The following is a 20,000-nucleotide window of genomic DNA, read 5'->3' as shown; positions in this document are numbered from 1 at the left end:
TATTAGAAACAAATATTCTTTTTTGATTTACTATATGTGGTATATACATTGATGTTTCAATTTACTATAATTCCAATGTTATTGTTATTTATTACAATTGTTTTGATTGGACAAAAATAAAGCTGAACAAGAGTTTACACATCAATAAATACGAAAACGCGATGTATTCATACACGCCTGAAAACAAATAACATAGTGCGGGGAAACTATTCAAATTTTTGCAATTGTTAATAAAGTGAATGAATTGGAATTATAAGAATCAAACATTCTTTTTGAAGAATTTATCGATATGTAAACTCCGGACATTTTACTCACAAACTTAACATAAAAGTGCTTCGCACTTTCATTCAGTTTGTGAGTAAAATCTCCGGAGTTTACATATCGATAAATTCTTCAAAAAGAATGTTTAATCCTATAATAACAACAAAAACAATTTACCCTAAGAATTTTATTTATGATTTGTTGAATAAATTAGGTGGGTCTTTTTTTTTTTAATTTCACCTTAGTAAAGTAAATAATTAAGGACAAAATAGATGTAAAAAAAAAATATCACCATGATTTAAGTAAGTTTGATTCAATTGTGAAAACTTTAATATTAAAGCTGGTCGAAATAAATACATTATTGTATAATTATCCCCCTTTTTAAAGAAAGGCCCAAACAGTACCATTGTACATATGTATAAAGAACTACGTTATTTACTGTCTATTGTTAGACCATGATACATGTAGCGGACACGGTGAACTTTTCACGAAGTGTCAAATTAATCACTATGATAAGATTTAGTAGTCGACTTGTCTAGATCTACTTGACAAAAACGTATGCTTGGTAATATACATGTAATAGGGGGGGGGGGGGGGGGGGGGGGGTGTCAAGGTTTCTGCATAACGTGATATGTTAAAGGAAATATACATTCGATATTAGTACAGATGGGCCGTTAAGTACTACACATTCGATATTAGTACAGATGGGCTGTTAAGTACGATACATTCGATATTAGTACAGATGGGCCGTTAAGTAATTGAAAGCATTAGAGTTAGTAACTTACTCGAAAGTTAAAAAGCAAACAGTAACAAGAGGTATACCTCCGCTTACCCCAATCTCCAAGAGGGTGTTGTTAGAAGGTATAAATTGCCTCTTTCCTGAGTGTAGAAAAGAAAGGGCATGACAAAACCTCGGGTACTCTCTTCTCTAGGAGTGGCTTGACCTTTGCCCTTTTGACCCCAAAATCGATAGGGAACATGTTTGTCCCATGGGTAGTCCTTCAGAAAAGACTTCCGGTACAATGTTGGAGACCCGTCGTTCTCTGATTGCTAGAACAACAAAATACATGTATTGTTGATGCTGAAAGAAAACTGTACGAATCATATGCATGTAGGTATATCTAAGCATTAAAAACAGTTGGAAATAGTTCATTTTTCGAAATTCATTTATCAGATTCAATATGATTGAAACCTTCTGCAGATCAATTTGATGATTACGATAGTAGCTACAAGGTTATTGGTACCAATTTGAAACTGTCCTTTCTACGTTTACTTTCATGATAAAATTTTATTATATCTGTAAGACGATGTGCACGTAAAACAATATATATAAGCCCCTAGTTGAAATTGCGGATGTAGAGAGTTTGACCTTTGAACTCGACATTTCAGTCAAATATGTTTTACCATGACTTTTTAGTTCACTGGGTATGAACTCTCAATCTTCCACTGTTCATGAAATATGAACAAGGTGGAGGTTCCGAAAACAATTTGTTATGGATCTTCGACTTCCTGGACATAATCAGATGTCATATGTATATTATATAATAACAATATATATTGACCCCTCAATAGAGATACAATGTACAAAATTTTATATCGAGTGATACATACACCCACTGGAATATTGATATTCGTGCATTTTTAATTTACCTGCGCATTGTTGCATGTTTTTAATTTACCTGCGCATTGTTGCATGTTTTCAGTACAATAGACATATAAAAACCCAATCATTTAATGATTTTAAAACATAAACCATCTCTTGACATTTGTATTGAGTTGAAAGACATGCACTGTATCAACATACTGGAAAACAATTATTTTCCAATACATCATTTCTCTAAATGTGAAAAACTTTACTGGTGTGTATCAAATACCTAAACAACAAGTTTAACAACTCTGGCACTACCTCCTCCATAGCTTTAATTTTTTTTTTCAATTACGGACACAGCACTGTTGATTTTATTCATAGTTGGTGATAGGTTTTCTTGAGTTGATATAGAAATCATAACTTCATATTTGTTATACGAAATGGTGAATATAACCAACGATGATCAATTTCATAACTCCTATAAGAGAGTTGGGCAAACATGACACATTGTGTTTATTTCGATACAAAAGAGCTTGCTCTGCGTATGATCAGTTTTAAATCGAGGTAGGCTTCTGACAAATAAGTTGATGTTACAGGGGTTTCAACGGTCTCATTTCAAGTCAGCATTTCAGAAATTATACGGTCGTTATACTGAACTAGTTTGTCATTACAACCTATCATTTTGTCAAATGTTCACTGGAGTATTTTTAGCGATTATTAGGCCGTTCTTGGCACACTAATTTTGACTACGGATTACTCTGTACATGATCAAGATGTAGGTCTCAAGGCGGATGTGACCGGTCGACAGGGATGCTTACTCCTCCTGGATACCTGATTCACCTCTGGTATATCCAGGGGTCCGTGTTTCCCAACTCCCTATTTTGTATTCCTTATAGGAGTTATGAGATTGATCACTGTCTGTTATGAAGGGCCTCCGTGGCCGAATGGTTACAGCATCGCACTCAAAAGCACACGGCCTCTCACCTCTGGTCGGCGCGGGTTCGAATCCCGCCCGCGCCGGTAAGTGAGAAAGTTTCCCAGTTTACTTTCGGAAGGTCGATGGTCTCTTCCTAGGTACATTGTATCTGGGTTCTCTCTTCCACCAATAAAAACCGGGCGCCACCAGATAACTGACAATTGTTGAGTGTGGCGGAAAACAGCAAAACAACCCAAACCTGTCTGTTATGTTCACTTCCCACAGTTCCCTTGTCATCCATAATTACCACTCTGATTCTACGCACAAATACACTGAAGGTGATATGAAAAAGATGCTGCAGTTCCCCATTAACAATATCTACGTAGTCAATAGTAATCAGGTCTTCCAACGGTCTTTGGAATTCTCAGGGACACGATTTATGCTCCTTTATTAGCTTTTCTGTTTTTGTATTCTTAAGAGGCAATATTGCTTTAAAAGCTTCTATACATGAGACGAAAAAAGTCTCTTGCTATGGCCTTCATTCGACATTTAGATATATCGACGTTTTATCTATTGCACTATAACAATATCAATTTTCATTTCATATATCCCAGTGAACTCGTAAAGACACCACATTGTCTTTCATATCTGCTTTATATTTGGAAATTTCTTTTAACATGAACGGGAGACTAACAACTCAACTTTACGACAAACGGGATTGCTTCAGCTTTTCCATCATCAATTAGGTCAGATGCTGGCTGACGTATATAATACCAATTGTTAGGTCGTTCGTTACACACTGATTTTGACTACGGATTAGTCCATTTACCTGATCAAGATTTAGGATCACGACGAGTGTGACCGGTCAACACAGGATTCACTTCTCCTAGAGACACCTGGTTCCACCTCTGATGTGTCCATGGACCCGTGTTTGCTCTACTCTTGATAATTTTATTCTTTGAAGGATTTATGAGATTGTTATTTTCACTCTTTCATGCATCATGTCATGTTTTCTTGAACACATAGTGATCAAACGTATTGGGTATTTTTTTTAGCATCTACTGGTGCAATGTCGCCGAGAGTCTTATTCATATTGTCGGCTATGTCCTGTAGTTCTGAATTTTCTAGATGATGATTGATGATGTTCTGTGAGAATGCTCTAACGATCCTTTTCTATAAATGAATGGCGAAGATAACGAACAATGATCAATCTCATAAACCCCACGAAGAATACAAAATAAGGGGTTGGACAAACACGGACGATTGGACACAGGTAAACGGAGTAATCCGTAGTCAAAATCAGTGTGCCAAGAACGGCCTAACAATCTGTATGAAACATTTCAAACAGTGTTTGACCCAATGATAGGTTATATGGGCAAAATGGATCATTATAAAGATCATAGAATTTGTGAAATGCTGACTTTAAACGAGGAATACTTGACCACCTGTCTATTTTAGCCATGCATATTTTCATATATTTAAAACTAAAACTGAAAACATTATTCTCAATGGATTCACGACCTCTTCTGTCATATTTTCTGTCAACCTTGTCGTGAATAAAACACTATTAAAGAATTGTCTAGAGCACTAAAATATATTATATGCCTTCATTGGTTGATTAATTTTATATTTCTTACGACCTATAAATTTCCGTCTCATATGGAATCGAATGAATTTGTAATTATTTGGTGTCTTTTAAACTTTATTTGAACTTCTTTTGCAAGAAACACGCATATTTGTCGGATAACTACTGACTCATTTATTTCGGGCAATTTTCCCCCTCACGTTGAACAAATTGATAAAGTTTTTGCGGCTCGAAAAATGAGCCAATTTTTTTTTTTCAAATTGGACCATAGATAGTCTAGATGGCATTCTTTTTCTCTGGCAACATATCAACAACCATGTTAATACACTTTTATTGAAATATTGCATTTGTATTATGCTTCAAATGTTCTTCCAAATATAAAACGAGAATACCATGATTGAGAAAATTATTCTGAAATTCTGAAGTTCCTTACGAAATGCACATGTATGCAATGTAATATATTTGAACACTTTCTGATTTGCAATCATGCATAAATACAGCATTATCCAAAGCTATGACAATGAAAGGAAATTTCGATATACTGATTCTGTTTCAGAAGTACTCGCGCAACAATTCAACGTGTTTCGTACTTGATTGTTGCAATATCAAGTGATCATAATTTTTATATTTTCGAAATGCTGGGGCCTCCGTAGCCGAGTGGTTAGAGCATCGCGCTCAAAATCACACGGCCTCTTACCTCTGTTCGGCGCGGGTTCGAATCCCGCTCGTTCCAGTAAGTGAGAAAGTTTCCCAGTTTACTTTCGGAAGGTACATTGTATCTTGGTTCTCTCTTCCACCAATAAAAGACTGGGCGCCACCAGATAACTGAAAGCTTGTTGAGTGTGGCGGAAAACAGCTATCAATCAATCAATCGAAATATTGAACCATGAATGGTAACTGCAGACAGTTTCATAGATGGCGTAGTACCACACATATTAATTTGTGTATATATGTAGGAAGAAATTACTATATCTATATGTTAATAATGTTAATTTTCATTCATATGTCAATTCGATATATTCCTGTGAACTCGAGATAAACGGCACCACAGAGTCTTCCATATCTGCTTCATAATTGGACATTTTGTAACATAAATGTTGACATCAATGTGATAACTTTATGACAGACGGGATGATTGCAGCTTCTTTAACGTTAACTTCCCATATTGATATGACATTAGCACATACATGTCGTGTTTATGTCTCTTAACTGATTCGATACGCGAGAGCATGTTCTTCATATGATCGATTTCGAAATCAACACATTGAAGTTACATGTACTGATAAATAATTTGATGTTACTAGGATTTACAGTTTCGTTTTAAGTCAGCATTTTCCAAATTCTATGGTAGTTATAATGATCTTATTTTTCAAATGCAACCTTTCCTTAGGTCTAATGCTCTCTGACGTGTTCCATAATAATTTTCAGGCCTTTCTTTACATACTGATTTTGACTAGGGATTACGCCCTTTACTTGATCATGAGAGATATGGTGTGACCGGTTAACAGAGGATATTCACTCCTCCTAGGCATCTGATCCCATATTTGTTGTGTCAAGGAAGGTCCGTGTTTGCCCTACTATTGATATTGTATTGAATTTCTCTAAGGGATTGTTAATTTGTTTGTTATTTTACTTTTCATTGTTAGTTCCCTTTCCAATATGCCACAGTAACAGTTTTACATGTCAAGGCGTTATGAAAAATTTCTAAAGTAACAGAATTTATTCAAAAGTTTCTATATATGAGAAGAAAAATCCTTGCTGTGGCCTTCACCGAGACATTTATATACATGTATATCGACGACGTTTTATCTGTTAACAATGATTATTTTCATTCATATGTCAATTCGATATACATTGTATCTCTGTGAACTCGAGATAAAAAAAAAGAACACCACATAGTCTTGCACATTTGCTTCACACTTAGATATCTGAAATGAACTTCAAACAAAAACCTTTCTTATTCCTTATATTTGATAATTTTATACATTTTTACCAGTAAATGAATTTAAATTCCTAATTTCAGGAAAATGTTGCTATTTTCCCCCAATTCAAAAGGAAGGTTGTTAGTTTAAAAAAAAATCACTGCATGTGGTCTAATGCACTACAATAATAGTGACCGTAACTTTTTGAATGCCATTACTTGCCTGGAAGTTTGATTCGCTCTTTGAACATTTTCAGGATTCACCCCTGATGGAGACAGAGTCAACAACTTTCAAATGATTTACACATAAAAGATGTAGTATTGAATATTTAAAATATTTAGCATATTGAATATTTAAAATTACAAGTATTGGTGAAAATGCATGTAATAATCCGAAGGGCAAAAGGTATGTCAAAGTGAGAGGCATCAACATAAAACTGGTAACACGTTGATTTACAGTCTGAAGTTCATAACACTATTTCTTAAACATGTATCAGGTTATATTGCTCCGCAGTCAAAGCTTCGCATAAAAATGACATCGGAAAATGCATAAAATCGACTAAATATTCATCTCGTAAATCAAATGTAACGCAACCATTGTTCGACTCTTCTGGTGTTGTTTTTATAGCTTTAGTTTATCAAAGTATCCAAGGGAGATAAGTTTCCTCGCAGATCGGAACACTCCAACACTGGGCCACAATATGTTATAAGCTAGTCTAGAGGAGATGACTTTAAAGTAAGGGCGTGTACAGGTTGATCCAGAGTACACGTTGTATAATCTATTTGCAATAGGGTTCACTTACATGAGTATATAGTTGATGACGACAAATAATGGATCATAGCCAAATACAGCTTTTTAAAATCAGCTGAATCGTCCATTACCTGTTTACACGCGTCTCTGTCTACACTATTGTCAGTACACTTTTACTAACATTTAAGCCATTACACCCATCCAATCACAGCTAAAATTGTCTTACACATTATTGGATTAAACGTCCTTTTATGGAAAAATATTTATGAAACAAACAGGTTGAAGGGTTTACAAACACTGGACCCGTGAAAGGATACAACATCATAAAGTGCGTTTTCTGTAAATGACCTTATTTGGAAATACAGCCTGTCATTGGGTCGAATACTGTCTGAATGAGTTTCATACCTGATTTAGATAGAGGACACACGACGTGTTTGAGACTGGTAAACAGAGGCACTTTATCCACCCCCTGGTATTTGCATTGGGCGTGTTTGCCCAACTCTTATTTTGTATTCTTTATGGAATTTGTGAGATTGATCTTCGCTTTTTGATATTTATTCCTGGTCATATTAATATTATTTAAACAAAAACGATTGTTGTTGAAAATTTGTATCATCGTGCATGAGATCCCGGTATGATAATTTAAAGAAGTGATATTTCTATCCGTCATTTTCTTTACATTTGACCTATGTATGTATCGATTTTTTTCCTGATTTTTGCACATTCCACTGAATTAAAGGAAAATAAATTCTAGATATTTTCATACTTACTTTCATATTTTAACTATTTATCTCGTCAGCGAGTATTTACCACTAAACAAGCAAACGAGACAGAGGAAATTGTGACTTAAATGTTTGCAATATGCTCTCTAAAATATTTGCCTACATGTGCATTAACCTCTTGTAAGGTCATATTGTAATGTTATTGTTTATGTACATTGTAACAAAAACCACTATTATATGTTTTGTAAAACATTTGAATGGGCAGATGGAATTCAGCTGATCGTAGTATTAGGGGTGTGTACGTGTGCTAAAGTACACTTTCAATCAAGGACACGTAAAGTAACCCTTACTTTACCTATGTCAACGTCGGAAAGTAGTACCTACATTACATGTACATGACAATTTATTCACATGATATACATAAAAGAATTATTGTATGGAAAACTCGCAATCACGACAGTGAAAACAAATTAATTGTTTTGTGTGCAAAATGTATAACAGTTGATTAAAAAAACCCAATATAAAACGGAAAGACGAAGGTTTTTATTCAAAAACTACAGATGATATTACAGGCATGCAAGGTGAAAATAACGAACAGTCGTCAATCTCATAACTCCTATAAGCAATGCAAAATTAAGAGTTGGGCAAGCACGGACCCCTGGAAACACCAGAGGTGGGATCGGGTGCCTATAGAGGAATGCGCATTCCCTGCCGACCGGTCACATTCGCCGTGAATCCCATGTGCTTGTTTGGTCACTTTGAATTATAATTACTGGAAACACGACGAATAGATGGAGGATGAGTGGGAGTTGTGATAGAGTCTGTCCAGTTTATGAATACGGTATGGAATATTATAATATAAACTAAGGGTTTAATTGTTTATAGGAGTTGACTTCAACTTCCTAAATCATCGGACAGCGCGCACATGGTGGTATTGTAAGGGACTTATGAGTGAGCCGAATCACACCTTCACCTTTCTTTAATACTAGAAAACGTTCACTAATACATATAATCCTACATGTATAATCAAAATTCAAATCCAATTCAGAAATAGTTGTTTCGTTAAATGTAAACATCATCATGAAAGGCGAAGATAACCAACAGCGATCAATCTCAAAACTCCGACAAGCAATACAAAACAGAGAGCTGGACAAACACGGACCCCTGGATATACATGTACCAGAGGTAGGATCAGGTGCCTAGGAGGAGTAAGCATCCCCTATCGACTGGTCACATCCGCCGTGAGCCCAATATCTTGATAAGGTAAACGGAAGTATTCGTAGTCAAATTGGTATCATGGATTGATTGATTGAGTGTATACATGTTGCTTAACGTCCCGCTCGAGAATATTTCACTCATATGGAGACGTCACCACTGCCGGTGAAGGACTGCAAAATTTAGGCCTATGCTCGGCGCTTATGGCCTTTGAGCAGGGAGGGATCTTCATCGTGCCACATCTACTGTGACACGGGACCTCGGTTTTAGCGATCTCATCCGAAGGTCCGCCCCATTTAATCGCCTCTTACGACAAGCAAGGGGGTACTGGGGAACTTTTCTAACCCGGATCCCGAACACGTTCAGAATATATTTAAAACAGATATGTAATGGATTTTTTTCCCAGTTTATTGGACATTTGCATGTATATATAAGATAAAATTCAGCTTTAATTTTGAATACTTCTATGAAACGGTCATCATCATTTTAGCTTGCTCGCTAGTCACTAGTAGAGTATGTCTCTGATTAGAGAAGTTGACGATAAAGACGCACTACATAACACGCCCGAGTCTCTGAAAATTCATGGGACCAATGTCAACTAAGTAAATATTTAAAAAAAGGAAAACTAGCGGGTTACTTTGATATACATAATCATTTTTTTGTCTTTAAATGTTTTAGAAGTTCCACTTCCTGGGGGTACATTCTGTGCCGTGATTTTTCCTCGCCCTTTACACATGATGATTTGTTTACTTTTACATGTATTTCTGTTGTATTACTACACGATGTATTACTACACGACGTGTTAATACACGATGTATTACTAGTACGGTACATGATGTATTACTACACGACGTATTACCACACGATGTATCACTACAGTACACGATGTACTACACGATGTATTACTACATGATGTATTACTACGCGATGTATTACTACACGACGTATTAATACACGATGTATTACTAGTACGGTACACGATGTATTACTACACGATGTATTACTACAGTACACGATGTATTACTACACGACGTATTACTACCTGATGTATTACTACACGATGTATTACTACACGACGTATTAATACACGATGTATCACTATAGTACACGATGTATAACTACATGATGTATAACTACACGATGTATAACTACATGATGTATTACTACAGTACACGATGTATTACTACACGATGTATAACTATATGATGTATTAATACTCGATGTATTACTACATGATGTATAACTACACGATGTATAACTACACGATGTATAACTACACGATGTATTACTACACGATGTATTACTACACGATGTATTACTACAGTACACGATGTATTACTACACGATGTATAACTACACGATGTATTACTACACGATGTATAACTACACGATGTATTACTACACGATGTATAACTACATGATGTATAACTACACGATGTATTACTACACGATGTATAACTATATGATGTATTAATACTCGATGTATTACTACATGATGTATAACTACACGATGTATAACTACATGATGTATAACTACACGATGTATAACTACATGATGTATAACTACACGATGTATTACTACAGTACACGATGTATTACTACACGATGTATTACTACAGTACACGATGTATTACTACAGTACACGATGTATAACTACACGATGTATAACTACACGATGTATAACTACACGATGTATAACTACACGATGTATTACTACACGATGTATCACTACACGATGTATTACTACAGTACACGATGTATTACTACACGATGTATAACTACACGATGTATAACTACACGATGTATTACTACACGATGTATCACTACACGATGTATTACTACAGTACACGATGTATTACTACACGATGTATAACTACACGATGTATAACTACACGATGTATAACTACACGATGTATAACTACACGATGTATAACTATACGATGTATTACTACAGTACACGATGTATTACTACACGATGTATTACTACACGATGTATAACTATACGATGTATTACTACAGTACATGATGTATAACTACATGATGTATTACTACACGATGTATAACTACACGATGTATAACTACACGATGTATAACTACATGATGTATAACTATACGATGTATTACTACAGTACACGATGTATTACTACACGATGTATTACTACAGTACACGATGTATTACTACACGATTTATAACTACACGATGTATTACTACACGATGTATTACTAGTACGGTACACGATGTATAACTACACGATGTATTACTACACGATGTATTACTACACGATGTATAACTACATGATGTATTACTACACGATGTATTACTACACGATGTATTACTACACGATGTATTACTAGTACGGTACACGATGTATTACTACACGATGTATTACTACAGTACACGATGTATTACTACACGATTTATAACTACATGATGTATTACTACACGATGTATTACTAGTACGGTACACGATGTATAACTACACGATGTATTACTACACGATGTATTACTACACGATGTATAACTACATGATGTATTACTACACGATGTATAACTACACGATGTATAACTACATGATGTATTACTACACGATGTATAACTACACGATGTATTACTACACGATGTATTACTAGTACGGTACACGATGTATTACTACACGATGTATAACTACATGATGTATTACTACACGATGTATTACTACACGATGTATAACTACATGATGTATTACTACACGATGTATTACTACACGATGTATAACTACATGATGTATTACTACACGATGTATAACTACACGATGTATTACTACACGATGTATTACTACACGATGTATTACTAGTATGGTACACGATGTATTACTACACGATGTATTACTACAGTACACGATGTATTACTACACGATTTATAACTACATGATGTATTACTACACGATGTATTACTAGTACGGTACACGATGTATAACTACACGATGTATTACTACACGATGTATTACTACACGATGTATAACTACATGATGTATTACTACACGATGTATAACTACACGATGTATTACTACACGATGTATTACTAGTACGGTACACGATGTATTACTACACGATGTATTACTACAGTACACGATGTATTACTACACGATTTATAACTACATGATGTATTACTACACGATGTATTACTAGTACGGTACACGATGTATAACTACACGATGTATTACTACACGATGTATTACTACACGATGTATAACTACATGATGTATTACTACACGATGTATTACTACATGATGTATAACTACATGATGTATAACTACACGATGTATTACTACACGATGTATAACTACACGATGTATTACTACACGATGTATAACTACAGTACATGATGTATAACTACACGATGTATAACTACACGATGTATTACTACACGATGTATTACTACATGATGTATAACTACACGATGTATAACTACACGATGTATTACTACACGATGTATTACTGCAGTACACGATGTATAACTACACGATGTATAACTACACGATGTATAACTACATGATGTATTACTACACGATGTATTACTACACGATGTATAACTACACGATGTATAACTACACGATGTATTACTACACGATGTATAACTACAGTACATGATGTATAACTACACGATGTATTACTACAGTACACGATGTATAACTACACGATGTATTACTACACGATGTATAACTACACGATGTATAACTACATGATGTATAACTACACGATGTATTACTGCAGTACACGATGTATAACTACACGATGTATTACTACACGATGTATTACTACACGATGTATTACTACAGTACACGATGTATAACTACACGATGTATTACTACACGATGTATAACTACACGATGTATTACTACAGTACACGATGTATTACTACACGACGTATTACTACACGATGTATTACTACACGACGTATTACTACACGATGTATTACTACACGACGTATTGATACACAATATATCACTACAGTACACGATGTATTACTACACGATGTATAACTACACGATGTATAACTACATGATGTATAACTACACGATGTATTACTACAGTACACAATGTATTACTACACGATGTATAACTATATGATGTATTAATACTCGATGTATTGCTATACGATATATAACTGCATGATGTATAACTACATGAAGTATTACTAAAATATGTATTGCTATATGATTTATAACTACATGATGTACATGTATAACTACACGATGTAGTCCGAAGGTTAGGGAAATAAATTTAAAAAATCACATTGCCAATTGAAACCACTACTGAAACAGTTTCCATCAATTTGGAGTTTTATTTCTTTGTCAAAACAAAACAACAAACAAAACAAAACAAGAACCCCAAAACCAAACAAAAAAAATAAATAAATAAACCGGAATCACTGAAATCATTACTAAACGTTGTACAAGAATTTTGCACAAAGGTTTGATAGAGGGTAAGTGAAGCTTACGTACCTAGCCACTTGATGAGAGAATGAGCAGAATTATATTGAAAACGAAACAACCCGAAAAGCGTGAAGAAATTATCTGAAAATTGCCTGTCTCAAGCAAAAACAAAGCAAAGTCTTGGCAATGATCTTAACGTCGGAACATAAACGAAGTTAATTCTTCCATAACAGTGCTCAAATGATATCTAAATCAAAATCATCTGAATTTCATGATTTAATTAATAGATAAGGATTTTTTTCCACATACTATTGGTGTGATCTATGAATTTGAGTATATTCATCGATATGCTTTTTTTTTTGTTTTTGCATTACACGTGCTTCCGTGCAAGCGTAGGTAGTTGTAATATTTCATTAACTATCCAAGAATATCGATTAAAACCGCATGCTTTGTGATTATGCTTGGTAAACAAATTACAACACAATTAAATCTCTGTAAATCCCCATGGTTGTGTAGCTTTGGTAATTATTTACGAGCAAACTTTGTAAATTTGCGGACAAATTGTGGCCCCACTTCAGAATGTGTTTGAAAATCTAAATCATAATCCTTAGTTTGTTCCTTATTTTCAGATAATAAATGACAATATTCAGACAATACTTTTGTTGTATACCTGCCAGATCAGCAATATTACATGATACAGTATCATTGAAAATAATAGCATCGGGGAGGGAGGGGGAGGGGTTGTTACAGCTATTTCTGCCCTAGCGATTTTTATTAAATTTGTGTCATTGATGAGTTGAACTTTGGGCATTTTATTAAGAAAATAAAAATTGCCTTTGCCCATATAGTAATATTGTGTATGGGTCAACTCAAAATATCGACACCTTTATTATGTGACATAAAGGGATTTTCTCCTCTGATAAAGAACTTCTTAATATTTTTCATATTTTTGCGCTAGAGTTTTCAATATTTTAAATATATGTGAAAGTCTTTTGGATATTTGACAATATAATGAAATAAAATCAATATGTCACCGTTCAGAAAGACTAAGGGCCATCTCAAAGTTTCCTCCCTGGGACATTTTTCACTCTCATAAAACACCATTAGGCAAAATGTTGAAGACGAAGTCCTGTAATTTTATTCGAAACTTTTTCAATGCATAGGAACTTACTAAATGTATCAAAATAATCTATTAGATATGTATCATGATAAAAAAAATGAAATCAGAAGATTGATTAGGGAACGTTTGAAAGTTTTCATTTGAGAATCTACTTAAAGTTGTAATTACATGCAACTACATGTACTGCATATATAACAGCGATGGTATATTGAGTTAATTGTTTCTTTGATTAGATAATATCATATTTAAAGACCTGCAATTTTGTAATGACTGATAAGATAAAAATATCATTGTGTACGAGGGTTCCAAAGGACTATCTCAACGTTTCCTTTTCAGCCAACATTTTTTACTATTATTCATCATTATTCGGCCAAATTTCTTGGACGAAATCGTATGATATTGTTTGCAATTCACTCAATTCATAGGAATTTACTTATGCCCTTATAAATAAAAATATATCATGTATGGATCAGGATGGAAAATAAATTTGGGGAATTGTTCAAAAGTAATATCTCAAAAATTTCTTCTGATATTCTGAAATAGTTATACCTGTTAATAATGATGTTGTGTGCGTAATTTAGATGTTTCTATGACGTTTCTGGGATACTTGATAATTGTAGTACAGTGTACATTACTAACTTCCACATGATCAGGAAGATAAATTGAATAGCTATATACATACATGTAGGTGCTATAGAATAAAAAATATCAGGACATAGTTGTAAATATCAGAAATGTTAAAAGAATCACCAGATTATATATTCTCAAAACATTACAAATTTAGTTTTCAAACTCATGTGTAGATAAATACAATGCTACTCTCTAATTGATAAGTCAAAAAGTTTAACCATATGTAAAGTTCTACCAATGACTACATGCACACTTCAAGTATGAAAAAAATATAGGCTACATAGCAAGGTCATACATGTAGAACAGAATTGAAATCACCAGGTAGTTAAGTTTACTATTCGAGGGAGCGGGGGAGGGGGGGGGCACTGTCATATATATATATATATATATATATATATATATATAAAGCACAAACAAACAATTATAACACCCAACCTTACGTTTACCCCTAGGATCTAAACGATACATGTGAAAATCAATTAATTAATATATAAAGCACTAAATAATCACAACTAGGTACTGAAAATTTTCGCCCCAGCCCGGGGTCGAACCAGCGACGTACGGCACCCACCGCCTAGCAAGATTGTCAAACCAGTGCGTAAGTCCACTCGGCCACAACGACTTCCCTGCGTAAGTCCACTCGGCCACAACGACTTCCCCTCAAGTCGTTGTGGCCGAGTGGACTTACGCACTGGTTTGACAATCTTGCTAGGCGGTGGGTGCCGTACGTCGTTGGTTCGACCCCGGGCTGGGGCGAAAATTTTCAATACCTAGTTGTGATTATTTAGTGCTTTATATATATATATATATATATATATATATATATATATGAATGTTGGAATATGTAGGATCGGAATCTCTATGAAGTGTATTGTTTAACCAACTACATTTACAATATAGATGTCGTCTGAAATATATAAATTATACAATTTGTAAACGAAATCTTTTAACGCTGCGGGTCTTCGGGTCGATGTGTGGCTTTAATGAATATTTGAAGGTATGTCTAGACACTAGTATAATAGGAAACTATGTAGGATTTCTTTAAACATTATATGAGACGGCAATACAAGAATACAACGGTATGAGGCCTTCGTAAATCGTAGGTTTTTTTTATAATGGGTGGATCTGTAGCTCTCGGATATGTTGTTAAATCGTAACACGCTGTCCTTGCTTTGTTAGATATGAAGGTCGCTGACGTAGGTTAGGCATTTTTCCTGCAATGTATTCAGCCTTCATTCCTCGTTAAAAAAAACTCAAGGAAAGACATTTTATTTTCCATATTTGTAAGTTTAAACATATAGATCCTTAAAAGTACGCAGAAGTAGAAACTGAACTGTGCGTTATTTAAGATAGCCCATCACATCAATTGCTCATTAAAACACTTAGCTCTTATAAAGTATGATTTCACCATCCAAAGAGTGATACAAGCTCTCAATTATTCTATAGGAATTTTTGGTGATTTTCCCCGACATAGTAGAACAGGTGTTTTATTTGCAAACATTATTTTAAAGTCCAAATTTCGCTGTAATTTGATGCATGGTGTAAATATCTAACATACATAAATGACTCAGATTGATGTTCTAATATTTTAAATAAAACAAGATATTTATGAAAATTGAAAATGTTATTTGTTAATATCTTATAAATTTACGGATAAAATCTTCAAAACACATATCGATTAGAAAACAGATATATCGGAGAAATATGTAATTTCTTTATTACTCTTATAGATGAAATGTTTTACACGAGGTACCAGAATACACCGCCGCGATTCTTATTCGATCAAGATGTTAACAAGGAGAAATAACCTACGAAAACTACATCAAAAAAGATATTTGTTATCAGAAGCGAACGCGACTATTTGCACAAAGCAGGCGTCTGTAAATAATGTATGCTTCATGAAAGGTATGCATAAAAGTGTAAATTCATTTCGATCTCATGGAAAACAGGTATCATTTTAGCGGTAAATATCTGCTTTTGATAATTACGGCGAACTGATCGGCTGGAAAATTCAGTAATTTTAAGGGGAAAACAGTGACGTCACATTGTGTGAATAGTAATGCAATATTTGATACCGTTTTTTTAACGTAAACATTAAAGATAAAATTACTGGAAATTCGACACTATTGATCATAAGACACCCCACAACACGAACATGGGAATCAACATCCCTTAATTATGAATATCTGCTCTTTAACAGTGTTCTCACTGAATATTAATTCTATTCATAAAACACACATACAAAAAACCACCCAAAATGACATAATTTCTCGATCATATGATAGTATGATGTAAGTCAACCAAAAACTTCTTACAAAACATATAAATTCCTAATACTGTGGAGATGACGGACTATCGATTTCCAATATCCAGTAAAATAAAAATAATAAAAATCACATCACTCTCCTTGTTTTGCTTTGGTCGATCTACTGCACAGCCCAAAATATCCTCCTGCACAATTAAGGACTCTCTCCTGCACAATTTTATTGATTTTATTATTAAATTCGCCGAAAGAAAAACCTATTCCCCGACAAGGTTAGCCTCAGAAATGATTTTCCTTCTCATCCGTCGCTTCAGAGGTCTTAACCCAACAACGGACATATTCTAACAATATTTTGAACATTCCCACCAAGGCCTGACTACCATTTCGTGACGTCACGAAATCACTTTCTCCAAAAGAAGATTTTTAATGATTTTCCCTATATACTTTGCATGTAAAACTTTGATCCCCTATTGTGGCCCAAACCTACCCCCGGGGGTCAACGTTTTTACAAACTTGAATCTGCACCTATGTCTTGAAGCTTTCATGTAAATTTGTTCTTTTCTAGCACAGTGGTTCTTGAGGAAAAATTACTTTTTAGATTTTCTCTATATATTTGTATGTAAATTATTGATCCCCTATTGTGGCCCCATCCTATCCCCGGAGCCATAATTTTAACGAACTTGAATCTGCACTATGTCAGGAAGCTTTCATGTAAATTTCAGATCTTCCGGCGCAGTGGTTCTTGAGGAGAAGAATTTTAAATGACCCCACCCTATTTGTGTTATTATCTCCCCCTTTGAAGGGGACATGGCCCTTTATTTGAACAAACTTGTAAACTCTTCATCCAAGGATACTTTCTGCCAAGTTTGGTTGAAAATTACCCAGTGGTTCTGGAGAAGTCGAAAATGTAAAAAGTTTACAGACGGACATACGACGGACAACAGGCGATTAGAAAAGCTCACTTGAGCTTTCAGATCAGGTGAGCTAAAATCATATGCACAAGTACATTTAAAACGCAACGAGGTCAATAGATTAGAACCCGAGAAATCTTACGCCACCACCCTAAGGAAAGAAAATACAACATCTACCGATAATGCATTCCCCAATATAAATAAACCTACACGGAAGTGAATTTAATGCATTTCTTTTGTACTTTAGCAGATTATTCATGATACGTTCTTTTATCTCAACGTTTCCTGGCGGTAAATACTTATTTCTTCTCCAGCTGATATATTATCACTGTTCGTTATCTTCGCTTTCATTCTTATTATGAAGGATTGCATTCCCGGAATCTGCATTGAATTCGATGAAATAGATATCGCTTCATATTTAAAATTTGATAAGCTTTCACGTGACGACAAGAACGCTATTCTTGTCAAGAAAAGAATTTAAAATGACAATAGCTGTCCCCGAGGCTGTTAAAACTTACCCTGAATCCTAATTATACTGCTGGGACGATTGGAAATTGAGAAAGATAAAATTCAGGGTCGTATAATCGACTTTTGTGAATATTAGATTTTCCATTCGTTGCAGCTGTTGTGTCCATATTAAAACAAAGCACTTTACCATAGTTATATGTAGAGGTCGCAGGGTGTACATATTAACGTTGTTATTTTTATTCATTTTGATAATGTTCGACAAATATGACTTTGGAAGATTTTAAGTCATTAACAAATATCTAAACAAAGCTAACCATATGACAACGGATCGCTGTGATCAGATTCTCCTCCTGGGCACCTAATCTCGCCTCTGGTGCTTTCAGTGTCCCTTGTTTATCTTACTCTGAAGTTTACATTTTTATAGGGTTGTGAAATTGATTGATATTCGTTATATGTGTCTTTTAGCTTGATACATTTTTTTTACTTCCCCAAAGGCACACAGCCAGTTTCAGGTTCAGTCAAAGTTTTAACGTAGATGGGGTTTCACATGTTTTTTAAATAAAGGATCAAAAGGTTTATAAAGGTAGATAATTTAGAAATGTATCTATTAAAAATCTTCTAAAGAACCTTTGGACCAGAAAATCAAATTTTTGTGACAGCTTCGGCCTCGGGGGGTGGGGGTGTTGGTGGGGGTGGAATAGGGTAACATATGTTTACATGGGGGTATATATAGAAAGAAAAAAACTTGGGTCATATTTATAAACAAACATCCTCAGGTGGCGCAGATTCAAGTTGTTCAAATTGTCACCTCGAGGGAAGAGGGGGGGGGGGGGGGGGGGGGCACAACAGAGGACATCTTTTATTAATGGGAATACATGTACGTCGGGGAAATGTTTTTTTTTCCTTCTTCTGAAGAGCAACAGTGTCACAATTAGTCATATTAAATAATGCAAATAGCCACAACTATTGGACATTGTTCTAATCATGACTCTAAGGGGTAGGGTGTGGCTACAGTAGGGAATTAAAGTTCACATGAGGAAACATTAATTGTTTTTCCTTCATTCATCATTCACTCATCGTTCGTTCACCTTGCGTTCAGCGTTCGTTGTTCGTTCACAGTTTTGTGATCCTCGTTCATCGTGTGCTCACAATTTATTCAGCTATCACTCACCGTTCAGTAAGGGTTGGTTTTTTCCCATTGTCATTCGAAACTCGTTCTGACTGCATATTATTT

General features: G+C 34.7%; 1 protein-coding gene across 2 annotated transcripts in view; it reads left to right on the top strand.

The window, feature by feature from the left end:
- LOC125658135 (uncharacterized) overlaps nt 1-20,000 on the top strand; it is a 65,878-nt gene that overhangs the window by 964 nt on the left and 44,914 nt on the right. The window lies entirely within an intron of this gene.

Source organism: Ostrea edulis, chromosome 9 (genome assembly GCF_947568905.1).
Source record: "Ostrea edulis chromosome 9, xbOstEdul1.1, whole genome shotgun sequence".
NCBI classification, from domain to species: domain Eukaryota; kingdom Metazoa; phylum Mollusca; class Bivalvia; order Ostreida; family Ostreidae; genus Ostrea; species Ostrea edulis.
This window is presented reverse-complemented; position numbering and strand designations above follow the sequence as displayed.